Below are 23,257 nucleotides of genomic sequence, written 5' to 3' on the forward strand. Positions count from 1 at the left end.
GTATGTGGACATTAATTTGTTACTAATAATAGAGTACGAAATTTTGAAGTAGTTTACTTTTTAATAAATCTGAGTTGACTCAATATTTCCCCTGAAATAAATGCACCTGATCTTATTTACATATTTCTTTTGTGAGAGAGAAAAGGTTGCGCTGGTGATTGTCTGTGACCTCTTTGTCATAGCCCATGGGGATATAATGATGTACCATTAACAGCCGAGGCCACTACAAATGCTACGTGAATGAGTTGAGCTTATTTGGTTGCTTTCATTTTCTTTATAAGGTTGTCTAAGGATAATTTTAGTAACTTCACCAAATCTATATTGCAAGTGAGGAAGAATAGTGCTGGAAACATATTAGTAAAACTATAAAAATTATGATTACTTAATGAAAGACAGATAAAGTGATGACACCAATGAATGTACAGCACTAGTATTCACAATGCGTACTCAATATTTGGTGGATGAATGAATATGTGAATATTTAAAACATTAAAAAGGGTTTGTTTATGCTTTTGTAAAAGATTTATTCACTTTAAATATGATCTGTGGCATAAAAACAATAGTTTCAAAACTGTTTTTTCTAAATAGAGTTTACTATTCTTTTAAAAGTTATTTTTATATATTTCATCATAAAAATATCTATTTTTAGGAGCAGAACAAAATCCTAAGTGATGAAATGAGATATAGAGAACAAGAGAATGGTAATGGTTAAGGGTAGAAGGAAGTGGCAATTGCCCTTTAAATTTTGTATAGAATCCCTGTCCTCGGGAATATCTTACCCTACCATGTAAAATACTTTTGTGAATACCTCATCTACTTCAGACGTATTTTCATTCATGTTTGCCTTATTTCTTTGCCCACTCCCCTGAAGTTATTTTGTTTGTTAAATAAAACAAAATTGGGTTCTCTAATAAGAGTAAGTCTTTGTCATCCAAAGTGAGGAAAAAGTTTGAGAAACAAAAATTTGAGAATCGGGACCCTAAGCTAATGTTCCCAATGCCTGCACACGCACGCACGCACGCACGCACGCACGCACGCACATTTCAGCGCCTTAAACTAGAGGAAGGAGTTCCCAAGAGTAAAACTGAGGCAAGAGCCAACAGATTGAGCCTCTGAAACACACCTATGGGCAGGCCCTGCCTTGTCCACTTGTAGCGTCAACCCTGCTGTGCTGCTCTGTTTTTGCATCCAATGTGTCATTTCTGATTGCTGGAAGGAAAGTGCAGTTCAGACCGTTACTGGCAACCACTGCCCAGAAGTGCTGCTTTTTTACCAGTTAAGTAGAATATATATAATCCCTCCCCCGCAACCTGTTCCTCTGGTCCTCCCCCAACCATCAGAGAGAAGGATAATTGAGGTCTCCCTGACTTGCAGGAGACATCAAGTATTTACCTCAGGGCCCCTTCCAGGGGACTCATTGACTTGGGATTTCAGTTCCTACTCCCCAAGCAATTTTCCCAGCAACAAAAGGTTTTCAGTCCTTTTAAATTCATCCAAGGACGCAAACTATGCAGAACAGTCAGGATATAAGCTGTGTGAGCAACAAATAACAAAGCACTAATTGCCTCTAGTGGGCATAGAGTTTCAGTGACTTCATGTTGGCTAAATATAGGTGAACACTTGGTGTGTTGTCCTTGCCAGGGAGAACCATGATGCAATTATCTCCTCCCTTCTATGGAAGTGGGAGAACAAGGGTCAGAAGGCAAGAACGAGATTGCCTCATAAAGGGTCACTTGTAATGGCCTCAAACTCCATTGTGTCTGTGGTTTGTACACACACACACACATAATATAAGACAAAGCAAATATTACTGTTCAGTTTCAAAACAACATAAATACTCAGCTTCTGACCATGGTTCAAAATAATTACTTTTGTTTTTAAATTTAATTGTTTCAATTTTTTTTAAGCTTCATAAGAAATTTACATCCCCCTTAAAAAATTTAGAAATAAGTAACTGTTAATTCTTATTGAGCAGTTAACAGATCCCAGGCACTGCCTGCTGTAAGGGCTTTATAGTATCAATTCATTTCATCCCCACGATAACTCTCTGTGCTAGGTATAATCATTAATCTCTGCTCTACAACCGAAAAAGAACAAGGGATGGGTTGGGTTCAGTAATTTGCTCAAGTTCACCTGGTTAGAAAAGGGAACACGGAGTTAAACTCAAGTTTGCTTGATAGCAAATGTCATGCTCTGAAACTCTAGACCAGAGCTGTTCAATGGAAATATATTGTGAGCCACATATAATTTAAAATTTCCTAATAGTCACATTAAAAGAAGTAAAAAGAAACAAGTGAAATCAATTTTGATAATGTTCTACTTAACCCAATGCTATATCCAAAATATTATAATTTCAATATTTAGTCAATATACAAAATAACTGAGATATTTCACATTCTTCTTTTCATACTAAGTTTTAAAAACCCAGTATGTATGTTCCACTTACAGTACATCTCAGGACTAGCCACATTTCAAGGGCTCAATAGCCACATGTTGTCTAGTGGCTGTCCTATTGGACAGCACAGGCAGAGAATATTTGCATCATGGCAGATAGTTCCCTTGAATAGTGCTGCTCTGAATTCTAGTGATAGTCAAAACAGAAGAAAGTCACCAACAGTGTCCATCTATGTCAACGTATTGTATCCTCCCTGTTTTAATGCATATATATACATATAAATATGCTGTCATCCAGATGAGGGTCACATTTAATTTTAATCAGTATTTTCTTTAATGAAAATTTTTTTCTTTAATAAAAGTGTGCAACTGACCAGTGGTTTTGCCTCCCTGGAGGTACGTGAGGCAGCTTTGATGTACTGAAAATAGCAAGGGACTTGGAGTCAGAGGGCTCCACCACTTACTTCCTGTGTGATATTGGACAAACTGTTCTCCAAGCCTTGGTTATCTCATATTGAGATTGAAACAAAATGATATATGTAAAAAATACCTTAGAAATGAAGCCCCTTTTAAGAAGTACAACTCATTCTTCTTATAACATGGGTAATACTCATATATGTAGTATGTGTGTGAGTGTGTGCGTGTGTGTGTGTGTGTGTGTGTGTGTGTACTAAAAGATTAGACTATAGAAATTTCAGTCAATGGTCAATCCAAAGGAACTAGTTTTACACTCCTAACCCAGGCAGAACTTTTGTTGAGCAGTGATAACTGTGGCCTTTTCCCCTGTAAGTTGACTTTCTCTTCCTCTTTCTCTCCCTTTTGGCAAATGAATTTTGTGATGTTTTTCTCTCTTGGGCCTGGCAGAAGTTGCTGCATGAGGAGGAAGTCAGGAACGATCTATCGCTCCTCTGCCCTTGTTTGACATGTCTTGCTGCCCAAAAGGAAGAAAGCTCCAGAACCCACCACGAGGGGAAGTACAGTGTCGGCCCAGAAACTTTAGGGGCAACTTGAAGTCACCATGGCTCCTTGCACTTCCTAAGCTGGGAGCATGTTTTAACTGTGAGGGCAGAAAACAATCATGATTCTCCATCTCTACAGATGGACATCAGCACGCACTCTTCAATCAACAAGGAATCTATGAAAATCTGAATTTTCACTGGGTCCGGTGAAATGAGTTTGACAGGTTTCAGGACACACTACCCTGCAATATGGCACCTTGGTATATTGAATATTTTAAGCTTAAGGAATTTGAGAAAATGGCAAAAGGAGAAAGATCTTTCTGACCTTCCCCTGCCCTTCTGCCCTGAAGCAGGTCATAAGATCCTCATGTGAGGGCCTCTCCTTCAGACCTAGAGGAAAGGGGCATCCTTATATCTGAAGACAGAGGGACACCAAGAGGATCTGAATGCATGGGCTTTGCTAAGTTTCCCCCAGTTTACTACCCTTAGCTCATACCTTTTGTCTCCTATGACATTTTCCCACAACTTTCCACTTCTCATCAAACCTAGCATAAAAATGCTCAGGTTTAACCATTTCTTTGGGTCTTCATTTCCTTATGAAGGCTCTCATGTCAAATAAAACTTATATTAAATAAATGTGTATGTTTTTATCTTGTTAATACATCTTTTGTTTCAGAGCCCTAGCCAAGAACCTAGAAAGGTAGAAGTAAAAAAATTTTTTCCTCCCTTACAAGTTGTTAAAGCAATAAGGCACTGCTGATTTTATACAGATGCACACGTGGACGAACTACTGTGGTTTCCAAAGTAATTTTCCAGCAAAATTACCAAAAAGAAGATGAACATAAGCTTTTAGACAATGAGACAAGCCTGAGATGATGGTTTGGCATCACCAGATGTAGGAATATAAAAACAATCCAGCACTCAACAAGGTAAAATTCACAATGCCTGGAATCCAATCAAAGATTTCTAGGCATACAAAGAAAAACACAACCCATAAAGAGGAGAAAAATCAATCAATCAAAACTGACCCAGACGGACACAAATGCTAGAATTAGCAGAGAAAGACGTGAAACACTTATTATAACTATATTCCGTATATTCAAAAATTTAAGTGAAGAAATAGAATAAGAAAGACCCAAATCAAACTTCTAGAAATGAAAATTATACTATCTGTCATGCAGGAGACCCTGCTCGCTGCGCCATTTGTCATGCGGGAGACCCTGCTCGCTGCGCCATTTGTCGTGCGGGGAAGCCTGCAGGGTCTCTGCTCCCGCTCCCCACACAAGAACGCAGGATATGGTGAGGCCAAAAAGGAACACCCACGGAGCCATAGGTAGGGGAGTCATACCACTACGGTCTCACTGGAGGCTGGGTTCACTGGACGTGTGACCTGCTGTCCGTTTTCTCTGCCAACCGACTGATGACTCTCCTCCACTCTCCTCCGCTCTCCTTCGTAGCCACAGCAGTTATATTAGTGGCTAATGGCTCAATGGCTACAGCTGACGGCCAATCAGCCACAGCTGACGGCCATCTACTACCCGAGCCAGCACCCCTCCACATGAGGCTGAGAGCCTGGAAACTACTTTCTGGGGCTCTGCCCCCACACTCCACCCCTACAGGCTCTCGCCTCACGTGGAGGGGTGCTGGCTCGGGTAGTAGATGGCCATCAGCTGTGGCTGATTGGCCGTCAGCTGTAGCCATTGAGCCATTAGCCACTAATATAACTGCTGTGGCTACGAAGGAGAGTGGAGGAGAGTCAAGGAGAGTCGTCGGTCGGTTGGCAGAGAAAACGGACAGCAGGTCACACGTCCAGTGAACCCAGCCTCCAGTGAGACCGTAGTGGTATGACTCCCCTACCTATGGCACCGTGGGTGTTCCTTTTGGCCTCACTATATCCTGCGTTCTTGTATGGGGAGCGGGAGCAGAGACCCTGCAGGCTTCCCCGCACGACACTATCTGATATGAAAAATATACTGGATGGGAAGAACAGCAGATTATTAGACATTACAGAAGAAAATATTAGTGAACTTGAACATATAGACAAGGGAAAAAAACAACAAAAACAAACCAAAACTATTCAAAAGGAAATATATAGAGAAAAAGAATAAAAATAAATATATAAAAAGAGCAGCGGTGAGCTTTGGGACAGCTATGAGCAGCCTCATAAGTGTATAATTGCAGTCCCTGAAAGGGGGAGCACAAAAAAACTATTTGAAGGAATAATGGCGAAAAATTTTCCGATTTGGTGACAGTTATAAATTCATGGATCCAAGAAACTCAATAAACCCCAAATACAAGAAATATGGAGAAAACTATACCTGGAAACTTTCAAGTTGAGTGAATAAGCATTTATTTACTCTTACATATGTAAGGCTGAACACGAGTTTAAAACAGAATAAAATCTGCCCTTTGCTAGAAGAGAAAGACTTAGCGGCCCTCTGACTGCCTTGGGTACTGTCAAGAAGAATAGGCAAATCTGCACTGATGGTAATCACCACCTCCTGTAGGGTCACCCACTGTCTATGTGAATGGTTCCCCCTCAAACTGTGCAGTACACAGCCTGTAAATCTATACCCAGTCAAGCTAGAAAGTCTGTTTCCCTATGTCATCCCACAGTGGTAGACAATCAACTCCAAGAAGAAAAGGGAAGCAGAAAAAAATCCTCCGTGCCACATCTGTTTGCTATCTTAGTTTTTAGGCTCTCCAGTTAGATTATAAACTCCTGAGGGCAGCCCACGTCTTCTTTACCCATAGTCCCTACATGGAAACATCTAGCACACAGATATACACGCAACATGCATGCAACCCAGATTTGTGTGTAAATCAATTGATTGAAATACTCAATCCAGGCTTTGTCACTGAGCGTGGGAGTAGCAATATCCCCAGATCCCTCTGGGGGGCGGGGGGTTTCTGTGTTGACCTTTGCTCTGCCCTCTGGTGATGGACTCAGAGCAGACAGAGGCAGTGGGTGTGGGCACTGCACTCTGGAATGTTCATTACCACCACTCCTCTAAGCAGCTATTGCACTATGCTCATTCCACCACTAAAACAATTATCACTTGCAGTAAATGTTACCTGTATGAGACTGCCCCCCCCCCCCCCCCCAGTGTGAAAACTTGATGCAACCTTAGCACATTAGAAGGCACTCAGCAATTTAGGGTAACAACCAAACAAACATGTTCGTGAAAGAGATCCTTTTCAGGTAGGATGTAGAAACTGCAGCTAGGGTAGGAAAGGCAGCCAGAACGGGGACACTTCAGAGCAGCAAGGACCAGGGGGAGGTAGAAGCAGGGGTCTGGGCCCTGGTTGCCAAGTGTTCCATTTCCTGACTTCCTCTAACCTAGTCAGACCTGATGCAACCTTCTTCCCTGGTGCAAAAAGAACCTGTTTCTACTTTCAAATTTACTTGTTATAATTTTTGCCTCAGGAGGCAAAACAAAATTACAGCTAAGCCGACACATCAACGAGCTGTCCTGTAATGGAAAACATCAAACAACCCTTTTGCACTTTGGATTTTGATCCACAATAAAACTTTCCACCAGAAACCAATATTAATGTCTCACCACCTCCCAGGTCAACAGAGCTTGGTGTGACCTCCTCTTTCCCTTCTCCTTTTGCTAAACACTGCCCCCCACACCTGTGTATATGCATTCGCATCCAGCCCCTTTCCAGTTGATTAATCGGACCTTTTTCCTCCTGTCTTTTGAAACTCAGATGGTAGCACTCAGATGTCAATCTGGAGGCCTGTTGTTCTTGGGGTATTGGGAGCTGTAAGGGCACCTGGCAGAAGCTCCCATGTTGCTTCAATTCCAGGTACATCACGTGCTTTTCTTACGGCAGCCCCTGGCCACTGGGTAACAGGGATGGGAGGAAATCTCTAGCCTTGGCCCTTCCAGCCGGAGAGCCACTGGAGAATTCGCACTGCACTGATTGCATGTGCCCATCCTCCCCCGGAAGTACCCCTCCCACCTTATTACCAGTAATCAGTACCTAGTCATGCTAGAAGTGCCAAGCACTGTATCCACTACCTGCATTGTCTTATTTGTTCGTCTTGACAGATTTATGACCCGCGACCACTACAACAATCTCCACTACCTATAAGAAAGTGAGCCTTGGAGAGGCTAATTAATTTACCCAAATCCACATGGATGGTAGCCTGCTAAATGTGACCTGAAACCAGTTCTATCCGACCCCGAAATCCTTGCTCTTAACCTCTGTAGCATAGGATCTACATAATGCTGCTTCTCGTGTTAGTGGGGTTCTCATGAATCTAAGTTTAATGAGGAAAACTGAGACTCCAAGAAGGTAAGTAATTTATCCAGGCTCATCCAGCTTGTAAGAAGTGATACTAGGGTCCAAACCCCGGTCTAGCTGAACCCAGAACCTAGCCATGGTTGGCTGGGATTGCGTATTCTGCCAACACCTCTGCTGTCACTCGTCCCAACCCCACCCTCATCTGCCTCCTAGTCCTCTTAGCTTTTAGGAAAGCATGTCCCTCCTTCCTAACCTTGACTCCCATCTTTTCCACTAGGTAAATACTCTCCTTCTGGCCCTCCTCTAGTCCTATCTCCTCCAGGAAACTCTCCAGAAGAGAGCTCCTACAGCTCTACTTGTCTCAGCCATCCATTTGTTAGGCCTCAATACCACCAGGTGCCACCATGGGAATTTATACTGTGTACCATGAGCATAGACGGCGGAAACGTCTGAACGCCTGAGGTGGACCACGTGCTCCTTGGTCCGATACGTCTTTGCACCACTCACCATACACTGTGCCTGACACACTCAGGAATGATGAGCATCTGGGCATGGCTAGTGTAAATAGTGTCAGCAACCTCTTTCCCATATTGCAAGATGGCAGCTGACAAAGCTCAGAAGCTGGACACGAAGGAGAGGAAACCTGACGCCAAGCAGGCTGATGCCACTGACCAGGTCAAGAAGGGTACCTGCCAGGCCTGAGAGGGGGAAGCCCCACTGCAGCCGAAACCCTGTCCTGGTCAGAGGAATCCACAGATATTCCCGATCAGCTATGTATTCCCAAAGGCCATGTACAAGAGGAAGTATTTAGCAGCTAAATCCAGGATTGAAAAGAGAAAAATGAGAAGGTTCTTGCTACTGTCACAAAACCAGTTGGTGGTGACAAGAATGGTGGCACCTGAGTGGTTAAACTTTGCAAAATGCCTAGATACTATCCTACTGAAGATGGGCCCTGAAAGCTGCTGAGCTGTGGCAAGAAGCCCTTCAATCCACATGTGAGAAAACCTGGGGCCAACATCACTCCCGGGACCATTCTAATCGTCCTCACGGGGCGCCATAGAGGCATGAGGGTGTTTTTCCTGAAACAGCTCAGCAGTGGCTGGTGACGTGACTGAACATCTGTCCCTCCATCGAGTTCCTCTGAGTAGAACACAGCAGAAATTTCGCATTGCCACATCCACCAAAATTGATATCAGTGGCGTGAAAATCCCCAAACAACTCACTGATCCTTCCTTCAAGAAGCAGCGGCTGCATAAGCCCAGTCACCAGGAGGGTGACATCTTCGACACAGAGAAAGAGAAATACGAGATTACAGAGCAGCGCAAAATTGCTCAGAAGGCCATGGACTCACAAATTCTGCCAAAAATCAAAGCTGTTCCTTGGGCCCAGGGCTACCTCCACTCTGTTTGCTCTCACAAATGGGGTTTAGCCTCACAAACTGGTGTTCTAAATTTATCATAAGGAACCTAATTAAATGCCTGATCTGTTTAAAAAAACAAACAAACCCAAAACAAATGGTGTCAGCAAGTTCAGCAGGTATTTATTTAACATCTACTATGTGCCGTCTGCTGTGCTAGGTCTTTTCACACACATCACCTCACCTAAGTCTGTTTAAACTGCTCCTGCGTGCTCACTGGCTTCTCTGTTGCACATGTTGTGCGTGCAGTTATAGCCTTTGTGTCCTTATGGGACAAAAACTGATTTTCATGAATCTTATGATAAACAAAAACAAAAGAACATGTTTCCTAAGAAGTAGGCAGCTACTTACACATTACGGCTAGAAGAGAATTTAGGCAGGATTCCTCCCTTCCAAAATGTCCATCCCACTGACTGTCATTACACCATTATAGATTTTATTCTCTTAGACAAAATATTTTATTGCTCCTCCAAGGTCCCTCTGAAAATGCACCCACTCCCCAACTTCCCGAGCATTAAGCCTTATCAGTAGACATGGTAACTGAGAGTCAGGAGGAATGGGACACAGGACAAGTACTTGGGGTTAGGGAATACGTTCCAACTCCTAAACATGGCTCAGAATACTTGTCATGATCTGGCTCCTGCCTGCTTCCCAGCTTTATCTTTCATCACTTTTTACGTACAGCCTTTGCCACGCTATCAACCTGTACCATGAAGCATCTTTCATCCCCTTCCTCATGTCCTGCTCTTGCTTGCTTTCTGGACTTTACATGTACTGTGTCCACTCCTTGGGCTGCCTATCTTCTAGTCACTCCTTAAATTTCAGTTCAGACACCACTTCCTCCAGGAAGCCTTCCCTACTCCACTAAGCCTGGGTTTGATGCCCCGGCCATGCATCCCCACAACTCCTAGTCCTTTCCTCCTCCTAACATATAATGCACTGCGTCATATGATGGTTTATTGGCTGTATCCATGTTGACTGGGAGCTCCAAGAGCACAGGTGCCCTGTTGGACTTTTCACTGTCCCAACACTACCTGGTACATAGTAGTCAGTCAAGGAATAATCATTGAATGAATCAATAGTCTGGGCCTGAATGGACCAATGGGAGGACTGGGAACAGACTTCACCTCCTTCACATGTTGTCAGGGACTTGCCTTGCCTGAGCTCCATGTAGTTTTCCTAACTCCAGAGAAGCCCCTTCTAAAAAAAAACAAAACTGTGCTATAGACCACAAAGGATTCTGAGAAAGGGAATAATTCCATACAGCCCATTCCCAAGCCTAGATGCACAACTCAGACAACACGTCATTTTCTTCTGATGGGAGATAATGTGCCTGGGAGTCCATGTGTCCACGTCAGAAGTTTTAGAAAATACTGTAAACCACCAATACTGGATTAGCATGAATGGGATTCCTAGGATCATGGGTGAAATTATAAAGGTGATCTTGGAGCCAGTGGTCAGATTCCCATTGTACAAAAGGTGGGAAGACAAAGACTGTCGTTGAATCCCCGGGACATGTGCTTTGGAGAGGCCAAGAACTCTGGCTGACGCAGGAGAGCAATGGGGGCCAGGAGCTCCATGTTAGGTAACGCGGGCAGCACTGGCCATGCTATGCTTAATTGCTTCCAGGGTGGCCTGGTCCAGGTGTCTGCGAAGAGGAGGAAAGGAACTCAATACAGCAGGCTGGTTGGCGGCGGCTGCCACATTGTTCTTCTACGCGATACTCTTGAAGCATTTTCAGTGTTGTGCATCTGACACTGTCAGGTATTGGGCACATGAAGGTAAGTAGAATCCAGTCCCTGGCCTTGAGAAGCTCTCAGTCTCAAGTGCAGACAGTTCTGTGTAAGGAATGTAATAGCTGAGACATGGGAGTCAAGATGGGGAAGCCCCTCCCCCATGCCTGGGGAGGATTTATGGAAAGAAGAGGCATTTACCTGGGTCTAGAAAGGTGAGAGCTGTGATTCTGGCTTTATCTCTTTCCCTCCACGTTCTGTTGAGGAAATATTGTGCCTGAAGGCCAACGGCTGTGTTTTACTTCACTTCGTGTCCCCAACTGCCGGGAACAATGAATGGCACAGAGTAGGTATTCAATAAATGTACATTATATGAAGAAATGAATGAGTAAACTAATTAAACAAAATTGATTGTAAAGAACTCTAATTTGGGAGTAGAAGCAGGCAAAACAAACTTAGGAGATCCAGGTAGAACTGAAAACCAGAGTGAGTGATGCAGAATAGGAAAAAAACCCCTCTATATCGAACTCTTTGCTGAGATTGCAGCAAGTCTGCCGGGAGTCTCTGCTGTCTCCTGTCCCTCTCTGCTGTCTGGGAGGGCTGAGGGCTGAGGGTGTCCTTGGTGATGATGCTATTGAGTCTGCAACCTGGGCAGGAAGGCTGCTTCCTGGAGAAAGTTAGCAATACCTATAAATCAGATAACATACCATGTTTCCCTGAAAATAAGACCTAACCGGAAAATAAGCCCTAGCATGATTTTTCTGGATGACATCCCCTGAACATAAGCCCTAATACATCTTTTGGAGCAAAAATTAATATAAGACCCAGTCTTATTTTTGGGGAAACACGGTACGTCACTCCAGAAAGCCCTCTAAACCCTGCAGATTTCATAGTGACTGGCCACTTCCTGCAACTCCAGTTTCCAACCATCAGAGTGAGACCTGCATGATTTTATGCAGATCTCAGGTCATTTTTGGGTCTCCTCAGATTATTCTCAAGATGGGGAGGGAGTGATGAAACCCCAGGGTCAAGATCTCTGCTTTTATAATGTCACCTTTGCCACCAGCACCATTATCTCAATTTTTTAAAATTTTTTACAAAGAAGTTACTACCCCTTTCTTGTTGACCTGGCCCACTTATAAATAAGCAGAATAACATTCTACGTTCATTGTCATTGAAAACTGGGAAAACACAGAAGCCATATTTTCTGTCATTACCACTGTCAAGAAGAAAATCAAGGTCATAACAGGTTTTTCCGAGATTGTATTAAGAGATTAATGTAGCTTAATCACATTCAATTTACTTTCTAGGTTAACTAAGTAATAAAAGCTGATAATTTTTCATCAAAAGTTATAAGTATAATCTGTATATATGTGGCTTTGAGAATAGTTTAATCCTTTACCTTCAACATACAACTATATTCTAATGTCATTATCCCAAATTTTAAAATCCAGTCTAAAAAAAAGGAAAAGAAAAATCTAAATATATAACAAATGAAGATTGATTAAATAAATTATGATATGTCCATGCAGTGAGATATTTAGCAGATGGTACGGATTTAAAATGATGGTATAGATTTGTATGGATATGAAAAGATATGTAAGACATATTAATAAGTGAAAAAATAAGTTATAAAAAGCTTGTCGATATATACGTACATGTGGATAGTGACATACACAGGAAAAAAAAGGCCTGGAAGACATATATCAACACGTTAGACATTGGGAATGCCAGGTTGCATCTTCATGGATAATTTTGATTTTGTTTTTCTATCTCTAGTCTTAATTTGTACGCAATGAGCAATACAGGAGTCATCGTAAAAAGTCTTTCTTAATGAGTCTCCTGGATGATATTAAAAGTGGACGGCCTGACCCTGAGGTTTCATCAACCCCTCCCTATCCTGAGAATCATCTGAGAGCCCCAAAGGTGATCTGGAACAGGTGATATGACCGTGCTGGGTCACACACGGCTGCTTGGAAGGTGGAGCGGCAGGAAGCTGGCAATTGCAGTAAAATCTGCTGTGTTTGGAAGGTTTCTTGGATAACAACATACAGTTCTGGTGGCAGGCATGGCTGACTTCCTCCTACCTGCCCTTGTTTCCAGCGTCAATGGCGGCCCCATCAGGTGATTGTACTGGTGACTGGGAGGTGAGAGCTCTTCCATACATCAGAGGTGGTCCAGGTCAGCTCTGATAACGCGCCCCCACCTGCCAGTTTAATTCCTCTCCTTCTCCAGTCTAGTCTAACTCAATCAGGGGTGAGCTTGGGCTGGGAGCAGATCACTTTACTCACCGTTATTGCACTGTCTGCATTTACCTCCTACCCCAGAGGCCAGCTCACTTTTCCTCTGTAAATTATTTATATACAAAAGTTCAGAAAAGATCCTTGATCTTCTCCCAATTCCTCCAGGGTGTTGCCTCTAGCATTTTAACTCTCTCCCTCTGCTGTCTTCCTGACATCTTCCCTAGCTCTGGGTCTGTCTTCTACTTCTCAAGCTGGAGTTTGGGGGAAGTGGGGAACTGAGTTGAGGGCATCAGTTCCCAAAGAACCAGGCCCTTGGGCTAGGTATTTAGCAAGAGCAAGGCATCTCTCTCTGCGCAGGGGCCTCCAGAGTCATGCTGAGCGAGCCGCTCCATCAAAGAGAAGGATAGTGGAGCTCTTTCTCACTCAGTTCTTTTCTCATACATGCCAACGAGGACCCCATACACGTGTACACAGAGGAATACGCCACATCCGGAAATGACATGCATACTGTCAGGCACACATGCATGCTCCACAGACAGACACCAACATGTGTTCTCAGCATCCATACCTGTAAGTATATACACATAAATAACACACATGCATTCGAAGGTACATACCACATACAGACACACAGACACAACTGCGTTTTCACACACGCAGATGTCGATACTCGCACACATATTTAGTCACACAACACAGACACGAGCACATATAAATCTACTACAGGCAGAGAAGATGGCTGACAGATCATCTATCACTAGACAGAGGCCTTTACCACCCACCCTGACACTGGGATTGCTTTGTTTTGTAGGAAGTTTTTGTAGAAAGTTGGCTGTGCCTTTGACAATGAGTTCAGCCTTCTTCTGCCTTCTCCCCCTCTCTGTCCCCCACCACCAGCTTTCTCCTCCCTATGGCCTTGTAGCCCCACTTTTCATCCATAGCTGTGCCTGGCCAAGGGGAATGCTAATCGCCATGACAGGAACTGTTTCCACCTGTTTACATCCCTCTGTCTCCCCCTAATGCCATTTTAGACTCTGCCAAGCAGCAGAGGAGGCCCGCTGTGTGGGCCCTTGTGAGAGGAATGAGCTGGAGGACATTTGGAGTGTGAAAAAGATTCGTCGCTAAGTGAGTCCCCATTCCAACAGCCACACACAAGATGCACATAATTGCTTTTAGCACAGTGGGATGGATAGAGATACAAAAGGTCAAATCAAGGATTTGTCCCATAATATCTTTGCTAAGCAGCAGCGTCAGACATTGGAAAAGCATATTCATGAACTGAGTTGCCAGAGTGTGGGGCAGGCTTTTCAGAGATGACTGTATGTTCCCTCTTTGAGGTGTACCTGCCGTGGTGATTGGATTCACATGGAGCAAGTGACTTCTCAATGCTCAACAAAGCTCTGCCTATGAATTGGACTAAATAGACTACTTGGCAGGCAGCTGAGATAACTATGATAAGTGAATTTCATAGTTGCTCCCACTCCCCTGATGCCTAAAGCTGCTGGAAAATGCAGGATATAGACCAAACTCCTGAGTGTGGCATTCAAGGCCTTCCACCATCTGACCCAAATCTATCTGTCTAGACAATCCCCAATGTGAACATTGAATGTCTACTCCACCCGGCCTGTCACTGGTCTGAAAGCATCGTGAGACTCACTGCTTTGGGGACCCTGTCCATGGTATTCCCAAGAGTGCACTGTCCTCCCTTAGCCACTCGAATGCTAGTTGTTATTCAAGCTTGACTCAAGTCCTAATTCCACCAGTCCTTTCCTTGCCCCCTCCCTAGAAGGGACCACGCCATTCTTGGAAGAAGGAGGGCAGCAGGATATTAGAGAAAGAAGGCAAGTTTGAATCCTCTGATCTGACTTAAATATTAATGAGCTCACTCAGGCTGGTGTGTTGACAACAGTCTGGATGGCAGGGAGGGGAGCAGAAGCAGAATGCAGTTCGGAGGCTATTTCTGTCATCCAGGGGAAGGAAGGGGATGATTTAAGCCAGGGGAATAGCAGTGGAGGTAGTGAGCAAAGGTAGACTCAGTTATATTTTGAAGATAGATCTGAAAGGAATTGTCCGAGGACTGCTTGTGGAATATAGTAAAAAAAAAAAGTTGTAGAGAGTAAAAAAAAGTTGACAAGATTTTTGGCCTAAGCATTTGCTGATATGCGAAAAGAACAAATGTGGATGGTGGATATTAAGAATCCAACTTTGGATCTACTTAAGGTTCCTATTATACATCCAAGTAGAGATGTCAAGATTGAGAGGGACAAGTAGTAAGCTACCAGGACAGGTGGTGTCCTGAAAGAAAGTATTTCAAGGAGGAAAGCATGATCAGCCATGTGAAATATAGCTAATAGGCCTAGTCACAGGAAAACTAAGAGCTGACCATCACATTTAGCTATTTGGAGGCCTTTGCTGACTGGGGCAAGTGTAGTTTTATGAAGTCGTGGATGTAAAAGTCTGAACCGGAGTGGTTTCAAGAAGGAAGAGTGAACTTTTGGGAAGTTTTGCAATAAAGGGAAGCAGTTCAATGAGATAGCGTAGAGGAATCAAAACAGGATTATTTTTATGGGGGAAAAAGGTATTGTCTTCAAAACATATTTGAGTACACCCTCTACTCCCTTCTGTTCCTCTCACCCAGAGAAAGGAACTGCTTTAGGGTTTACCAAAATGAGGTGCCTGGTTGAGCTCTCAGTGATGAAAGGACTCCCTTTTCCAAGTTTCTCTCAAATCCAGGATGACTCTTTCTTATTTTAAGCCTAGTCCTGTGGCTCTGGCCACCGTGACCTTTCTCCTGCCCAATATTATGGCCAATTTACCACTCTTTCTTCCAAATTTCTCTTCTAAACCCATGAAGGAAGGGGGACCTTTTTCAGAAGAGTCATATATTCTCCAGTAAGTAACACTGGCAAATCACAGAGTTTTTCCTAGCAACTTAAAAAAATTAAAAATTTAATGTTCTTCTTCATAGGGGAAAAAACAATATCTGGCGTATCAACTGCAGAGATGTTAAGTGCACTTTCAGTTTTCAGAAAATACACTGTGTGTCAGGTACATAATGTCATTAGCCTGCTGTGTGGAGCGAGCAAGTGTGAGGGGCTCTGTCATGTCTCCATTATTACCAAGCCCCATTGGGGTTTAATCACATTCAGGGCGATTTGCAACTATGGTTTCCCATTTCAAATCGCATTAGGCTAAAATTAAGCCTGTAACTTACACTTTGGGATGTAAATATGCAACATTTTCTGTCAGGTATTACACTGGTGAAGTTGCTTCTGTGCAATGTAAAGGGAAAAAAGAATCAAAATATCCAACTTAGTGTGAGAACTTGAGAACCACTGGCTTTGTAATTTTCTTGAAGGTCATCTCCAGTAGGGAAAGACCTGGGAGGGCCACTCATCTTTCATTGGCTTTATGGTTGGAATCCTGTCAATCTCATACCCATGTCTGTGAAAAGGTCAGTTGCCCCTCACATGGCAATGAGTCTTTTTTGAAATGGCAATTTGGAGTTGGCTCCTGGGTCCCCTGTGGTCTCTGACTTCACAGAGGGCTGCCATTTAGAGTTGCACAATGGTTGTGAATGGTGCCTCCTGGCGTTGTGCAGTGCACAACCTACACAACCACAGGCAGCTGCCCTGCTTCCGGAAGCTGACATGGGTAGAAGAGAATGGCAGAGTGCAATTACTTGAGCTTTCTTTCCCAATAGTGGCCCTGCCTTTATGGACACTGAGTCCTTCTCTGCTCCATTCCAAAGGAGAGGGCTGAGGGCACTCAATGTGTTACTACCGTCATGCTGATATTGACCGCTGGGTTTGGAACCATGAGGGACAAAGGACCATGCAACCCAACCGTGGGCTCGCTTTACTCCTATTTGCTCAGAAAAATGGCTTCCGGGTCCCCACACAGAAAGCACCAGAATCTCATGATAGCCAGAGAACCCATGCCCTGCACAGCCCAGCGGAGGCTGAATCGCCAACAACCACTGCTAAAGAAGTACCTCCACACCCAGGCATTCAGGAGACCTTTCTCTCTCCTTTCCTTACCTCCTCCACAGTCTTCTCGGGTTTTTCCTATAGGTCTGCCCTCTCAGCAGAAGGCTGATTCCATCATGGAGAGCACTGAGTTCCCTGAGGTCCCTGAGGAGCTTTTCGGTCTCTCAGAGGAAAACATTTATTAGGTTGGCACAAAAGTAATTGGGGTTTAAAAGGTTGAAAATAATTGCAAAACCCACAATTACTTTCGCACCAACCTAATAAAAGGTAATAATAGCCTTTTTCTTGTTAAGATCAGTTATAGCTTACCAAAGACCCTAGTTATGGACTGAATGTGTGTGTCTCCCCCAAATTCGTATGTCAAAACTCTAATCCCCAATGTGATGGTGTTTGAGAGGTGTAGTGGACCCTTGAACAATGCGGGGCTGGGGGGTGGTTAGGGGCGCCAACCCTGGCCCCTCCAGTCAGACATCCATATATAACATTTGACTCCCACAAAACCTAACTACAGTCGTCCCTGAGGCTCAGTTTTAGCTTCCTCCATCCATCCTGGCCCCTCCACCCCAGTGTGACCCAGAATTTCCACTTTACAGAGAGTGAATTACTGTTAGTCAGTTCTCACAAGACCAAATCCGACCACTTAAATGTGATTCTGGAAAAAGAGAGGCACTGCCTTGTTTTTCACAGCTTCCCGCTCCGTGGTCTCTGACCCTGAGGGGTTCAGCGTTCACTGAGCTGATTCTTGCTGCAGTTTCTACCTCCCTTTGACGCTTCCCCAGCCAGCGCAATCCCCAGGTTGTGGAGCCTTTATGAAATCATCTCTGGTCGAATCGAATCTCCAACAAGCAGCCTTTTTTGCTGCTGTCTCTCTGACAAGCCTGATTTATCTTGATGTGTCGATCTTTGGGATGCGGAGGCTGTGCCGACCTCTTTGGGGAGCGTGGCTTTTGTGGTGCTCGGGAACCCCTCCCTCTCCTGAGGGCTGTATCAGCCTAGTCTTCATCACAGTTGAGTCTGCTTTGCTACAAAGGACCTGGGAGGGCAGCCCACGTTGTGACTAAAGCTGTGAACATCTGCCCTTTCTTAGGAGGTCTTTCTCTCTCCCCAGCTGCCTACTGGGCCAGAGCCAGGGGCCAGCAGGTAGGGGTGGAAACCTCAACTGCCATCGCAGCGGTTAGCTTACGGTCCTTTAGCCCCTGGACATGCTGATCAAAGGGCAAAACATTATGTATCGTTTCATGTTTGTTATATTATAATCATACATCATTTTGTATTAGTTTGCCGGGACTGGCATAACATAATACCACAGAATGGGTGGCCTAAACAACAGAAATGTATTTTCTCACAATTCTGGTGACTGGAAGTCCAAGATCAAGGGGCCGGCACAGCTGGTTTCCTCGGAGGCCTCTCTCCTTGGCTTGCAGATGGCCACCCTCGTGCTGTCTCTTCACACGGTCCTCCCTCTGCATGCACCCGTGGTGTCCATGTGTCCAAGTATCCTCTTCTTATGACGACACCAGTCAGATGGGAGTAGAGCCCATCCTATCAGCCTCATTTTACCTTAATCACCTCTTAAAGGCCCTATTTCTGAGGCAATGGGGGTTAGGTTTTCAACATATGGATTTGGTGGCGGCACGCAATTCAGCCCATAATGATAGTATTCCCCAATCTCATTATCAACTTGCACTCAGGTCACAGAAAAAAGAAATTTCTCAAATTGCAGTGTGGGAGATTTCAGCTGGATGTAAGCAAGGTTCAGGCATATCCCAAATTGAGATTCTGGAGTCGAATCGATTGGGGGTGAGGAACAAGGAATAAAGATGAAGCAGGCATCCTAGAACACATACATTCCCATTTCTAGAATTAAGAGGTTAAACTAAGTGATTCTTCATTCTCCACCTTAATTCATTCGATCATTCATTTAGCATTCACTAGCCCTCGCCATGTGCCAGACACCAGGAATCCAGAAGTAAAGCAGCAAAGTTCTTACCCCCAAAGAGGACTTACATATATTGATATCTAAACCCTGGGTGGGATGGGAGGAGGGCAGGAGCAGCTGAAAGAAGTGTTAAGAATACTGTGAGGCTTTAATGTTAATGAAACCACAGATGACAATACAGGCTTGCGGGCACTCAGCCGTCCCAACTCTCAGGGCAGGACCCTCTATTGGACAGAAACTTGCATAAAATAACCTCCCCAGGCTTGGGACATCTTGAGCCTGCCCAGGGAAGCTGGAGACATTTCTAAGCTTGACACCTGGGGCAGGTAAGTGGGAGGAGGGTGTGGCTGGCACCGCAGTGGAGTCACCATAGCCACAAGCCATGAGGTTTGGGATCCAGTAGGCTCTGGCCTGATGCCACCGTAGCTGCAGGCAGGCAAGCAGGCTTCCCAAACCACACGCCTCTTGCCCTTGCTCCCACCATTGAGGCTCAGTCACATCCTTCCTGGGGAGTCTACCAGATGCCCTGGGTTCTGCTTCAGAATGCAGAGTGGCTAGAATCGTGGGGAAGGGCTGCCAGTGTCAGACGCTTCTGTCTCAAGGGTGCCAGACACATCCATCTGGAAGGTAAGTCTGCCATCTAGTGTCCAAGCTGGGAGGTGCAGAGGCAAACAAGCTCTCTGTGCACTGTTGGCCCCACTCAGCCTGTGGCATATTCTTTGGCCACCCTCCATGAGGGCAAACCACTCTGCTTTCAGAGTGGGTTTGATTTTTTTCAGAAACAGCTTAAAATCATTCTAAGCTAAATGGTTATTGATGGGAATAAAAAGAAATAAAATTTTTCTCTGTGGTTTGTAACCATCTAAAGGCAGGTGACTATTTTGAAGAATATGTATATATATTTTCAATTAGTGTCTTGAGGGAATTAAATCTCATTATTTAAAAGCCAACAATGTATACCATGGAATCCTATGAAAGCACCTTTTTATAAGAATTTAAAATATACCTCCCCCCAGAAAAGAAAATTGGTGCCACTTTTTCCACGCAGGCCCATCTTTTCTAAGACAGGAAATACTTGTACTTCCTTTTACTTGTAGGTCTGTTTGCTTTATGATACTGCTGAGTAGGGAGTTGTCCACACAGCCTGATGGAGCCCGGTCTTCCCTGAATTCCTGGTCCCTCAGAGCTGAGTATTAAACCGAGACATTGGGCCCTGCCTGCAAGACTGTTTGTCATGGGCTTTCTTGAGAAGACTTGAGATTTAGGAGGGACACTAGGCAGGAGATCAGCTCTGTTCTTGTTTCTCAAAAAAGGTGTGGAGAGGCGGCCCGTTAGCTCAGATGGTTAGAGCGCGGTGCTCTTAACAGCAAGGTTGCCGGTTCAATCCCCGCATGGGCCACTGTGAGATGTGCCCTCCACAACTAGACTGAGTTGGAGCTGATGGGTCATGGAAAAGCACACTTAAATAAATAAAAGTTGTGGTGTTTTTTTTTAAAAAAAAGGTGTGGAGCCCAGTGCCCAAGCCAGGGTGACAAAGGGCGTGGAATCCATCTGAGGATACAGAGGAAGACACCAGAAAGTCAAAGCATCAGAGACTCAGATATTTGTTCTCTGGGGTCAGTGGTTGAATGGCCACTGTTTCCCTGAAGAGAAAAAGGAAAGCCAGAGCCTCAGACTGAGGCTGACTTGGGTGGGAGAGGCTAAAGAGAGCCATTCCCAAACCAGCAAAGCCAGTTCCTGGAGGTTAGTCCTCAGGTGCTAAGCAGCCTTGAGCTCCCTGTGTCCTGAGAAAAGGCCCCTCCTGCAACTCCTTACAGCCCCCTTTTCCTGGAGCAAAAGGTAGACCCCTTTCCTAGGATACCCATTGACTTCAACATTATCGGAGCACAAAGGGTCCCTTCGGTTGGAGCAAGCCTAAACGAATCTTTTTAAAGATGGAGCAAGGCCAGGCCAACTCTCACTTGACCCTGAGTGCTTGGAAACTCCATTATTCCCTTGATTAGCAGTATTCTGGAGCTGGAAAAGTCCCAGCTAATAAACACAGAAGGCATAAAAGAATTTTTTAAAAATTACTAATACTCCAAATGAAACAATGGACCTAGGTAACAATCATCAATGGATGCTAAAAATCAAGGTGAAAGGTTAACAGGAAACTTTGTGGGCTGACACTACCGAAATGCACTGATCAAACTTGGAATAGTTAAAAGTGAAACAACCAGATAGTATATGCCTCATGGTAACAGCACCACTGGTGCCTAAATATATCGATATTGAATCGAATCAAGGCCCTAAATGTAACTACCAGTTTACAGGAAAGACAGAGGACAGAGGAACATGTTACCTGACGCCACAAGAAAGCAATCAGACAAATACAGAACACAAGACATTAATCAGAACAAATGACCTGGTCCTCCCTCAAATCAATGGAGAGGGTGGGCTGCTTCGGAATAAGAGACCAAGATACACAATCATATGCAATATGTGGATTTTGAAAAAAAACAACAAAAAAACATGTTGAGAAATCTGAATATGGATTGGGTTTAAATGATGTTAAGGAATTATTGTTAATTTTGTTAGGTAAGTAATGACATTGTGGAATGTAAAAAAGTCTTCTCAATTAGAGATACAAACTGAAATATTTCAGGTAAAATGATAGGCTATCTATTATTTGCAGTAAAATACACTAGCAGGAAAAAAGGGAGGGGTGGATGAAATAAGACTGGCGAGACGTTGGTAATTATTGAAGCTAGGTGATGGATACCTGGCGGCTCTTTTTATTCTAATTTTGAGTACATTTAGAAATTCCCATAATGAAAAGAAGCCTGGAGTCCATCTGAGGACACAGAAAGAGGCGTGCGCACACTCTGGGGTGCCCTTGACTCCTGTGCAGAGCTTAGTGCGTATCCTATTATGTAAGATTCAGCCTCCGTCTGGGGCCTGGGGAGAACAGGGAGACAGAAAGAAGAGGCAAGGAATGCCTGTGGGGAAGTTTGGGAGGCTCTTCCATTTTGGATTTGAAAAGACAACTGAAAACAGCACTGAGTTACCACTACTCACCTAATAGAATGGCCCAAACCCAGAACACTGATGGCATCAAATGCTGACAAGGACATGGAGCAACAGGGACTCTCATTCTTTACTGGTGGGAAGGCAAAATGGTACAGCTCCACTGCACTATAATGATGGATACATGTTATACATTTGCCCAAACCCATAGAATCATCAACACGAAGCGTGAACCCTACTGTAAACTATGGGCTCTGGGTGATGATGATGTGTCAATGTAGGTCCATCAGTTGTGACAGATACACCACTCTGGTGGGGGCTGTTGATAATGGGGGAGGCAACGCATGTGTGGGGACAGGGAGCATACGGAAAATCTCTGTACCTTCTAATCAGTTTTGTTCTGAACCTAAAAAGTAAAGCTATTTTTTAAAAAGACAATTGAAAGGATCTTTTAAAAGATACTCTACAGTCTCCAAAATGGACGGAAAACTTCCATGGGAGAAGAATCTGAAAGGCTACTTCTTGGTAGTGCTGGGGACTGGCTACTAACTGAGCCAAAACCCGGCATCCCCAGAGATAACACATGCAAAGACATCTTCAGGGCACACATCAACAAGCCAGAACATGGAGGAACAAGTGAGCATGTGTGCTGTCACAGCCACAAAGGCACACACAGATTACACACATGTAATCTGGCCTAGCACAGACACTCGCACAGCCACCAGTGTCCAAACACCCACAGGCCATAAGAACACTTGCTTCCCAGACAGTGCTAAAATAGAAATGCAAATACAAACACATGAATTTGGTAGCACTGAACACTGATGCATGGCTATATAGAGGGGAACGGCTTTGGAAATGAAAACAAAACTCGAACATCCATCCTAATACTCCTGGGACATCTCCCTGAACTTGAGGGTAAGTTTAAAGTTGTATCTCAAAAAAAAAATGTCAAAAGGAAAAAAGATAGTATTTGACTTTCTTGTGCTTAATTTTTCTCATATCATACATTCCCTCTAGGGGACTTCATCTAAACTAAGGCCTCAGTCAGTGCCTGTATGCTAATTCTTTCCAATTCTTTCTAGCTAGCTAGCTCGCCTCTCTCCTAAGCTGCAGACCTGTAAATCCAACTGCTTATTGAACCTTTCCTCTTGGATGTTGTATTGTAGTTAAGATCCAGACTAAGTTTATTTTTCTGTCACATAACAAGTCAGAGGTAGGTGGCCCAGGGCAGGGTAGATGGCACTGCCCTCCTCAACATGTGCTTTTCATCTCAGCCCAAGGTGGCTGCTTCAGTTCTGGCCATCGTCTTTCAGCCAGTGG

General features: G+C 44.2%; 1 long non-coding RNA gene, 1 other non-coding gene and 1 pseudogene across 2 annotated transcripts in view; 2 read left to right on the forward strand and 1 right to left on the reverse strand.

The window, feature by feature from the left end:
* The window catches only part of LOC148758941 (uncharacterized), a 74,837-nt gene that overhangs the window by 26,382 nt on the left and 25,198 nt on the right, over window positions 1–23,257 (reverse strand). The window lies entirely within an intron of this gene.
* Window positions 7,826–9,057, forward strand: LOC109456355 (large ribosomal subunit protein eL6 pseudogene; annotated as a pseudogene).
* On the forward strand, window positions 20,254–20,327 carry TRNAK-CUU (transfer RNA lysine (anticodon CUU)). Its single transcript has one exon. It is a non-coding gene; the product is annotated as a tRNA-Lys (tRNA).

The sequence above is a fragment of the Rhinolophus sinicus genome, chromosome 2 (assembly GCF_057876585.1).
Source record: "Rhinolophus sinicus isolate RSI-liver-muscle chromosome 2, RSI-T2T, whole genome shotgun sequence".
In the NCBI taxonomy this organism is placed as follows: Eukaryota; Metazoa; Chordata; class Mammalia; order Chiroptera; family Rhinolophidae; genus Rhinolophus; species Rhinolophus sinicus.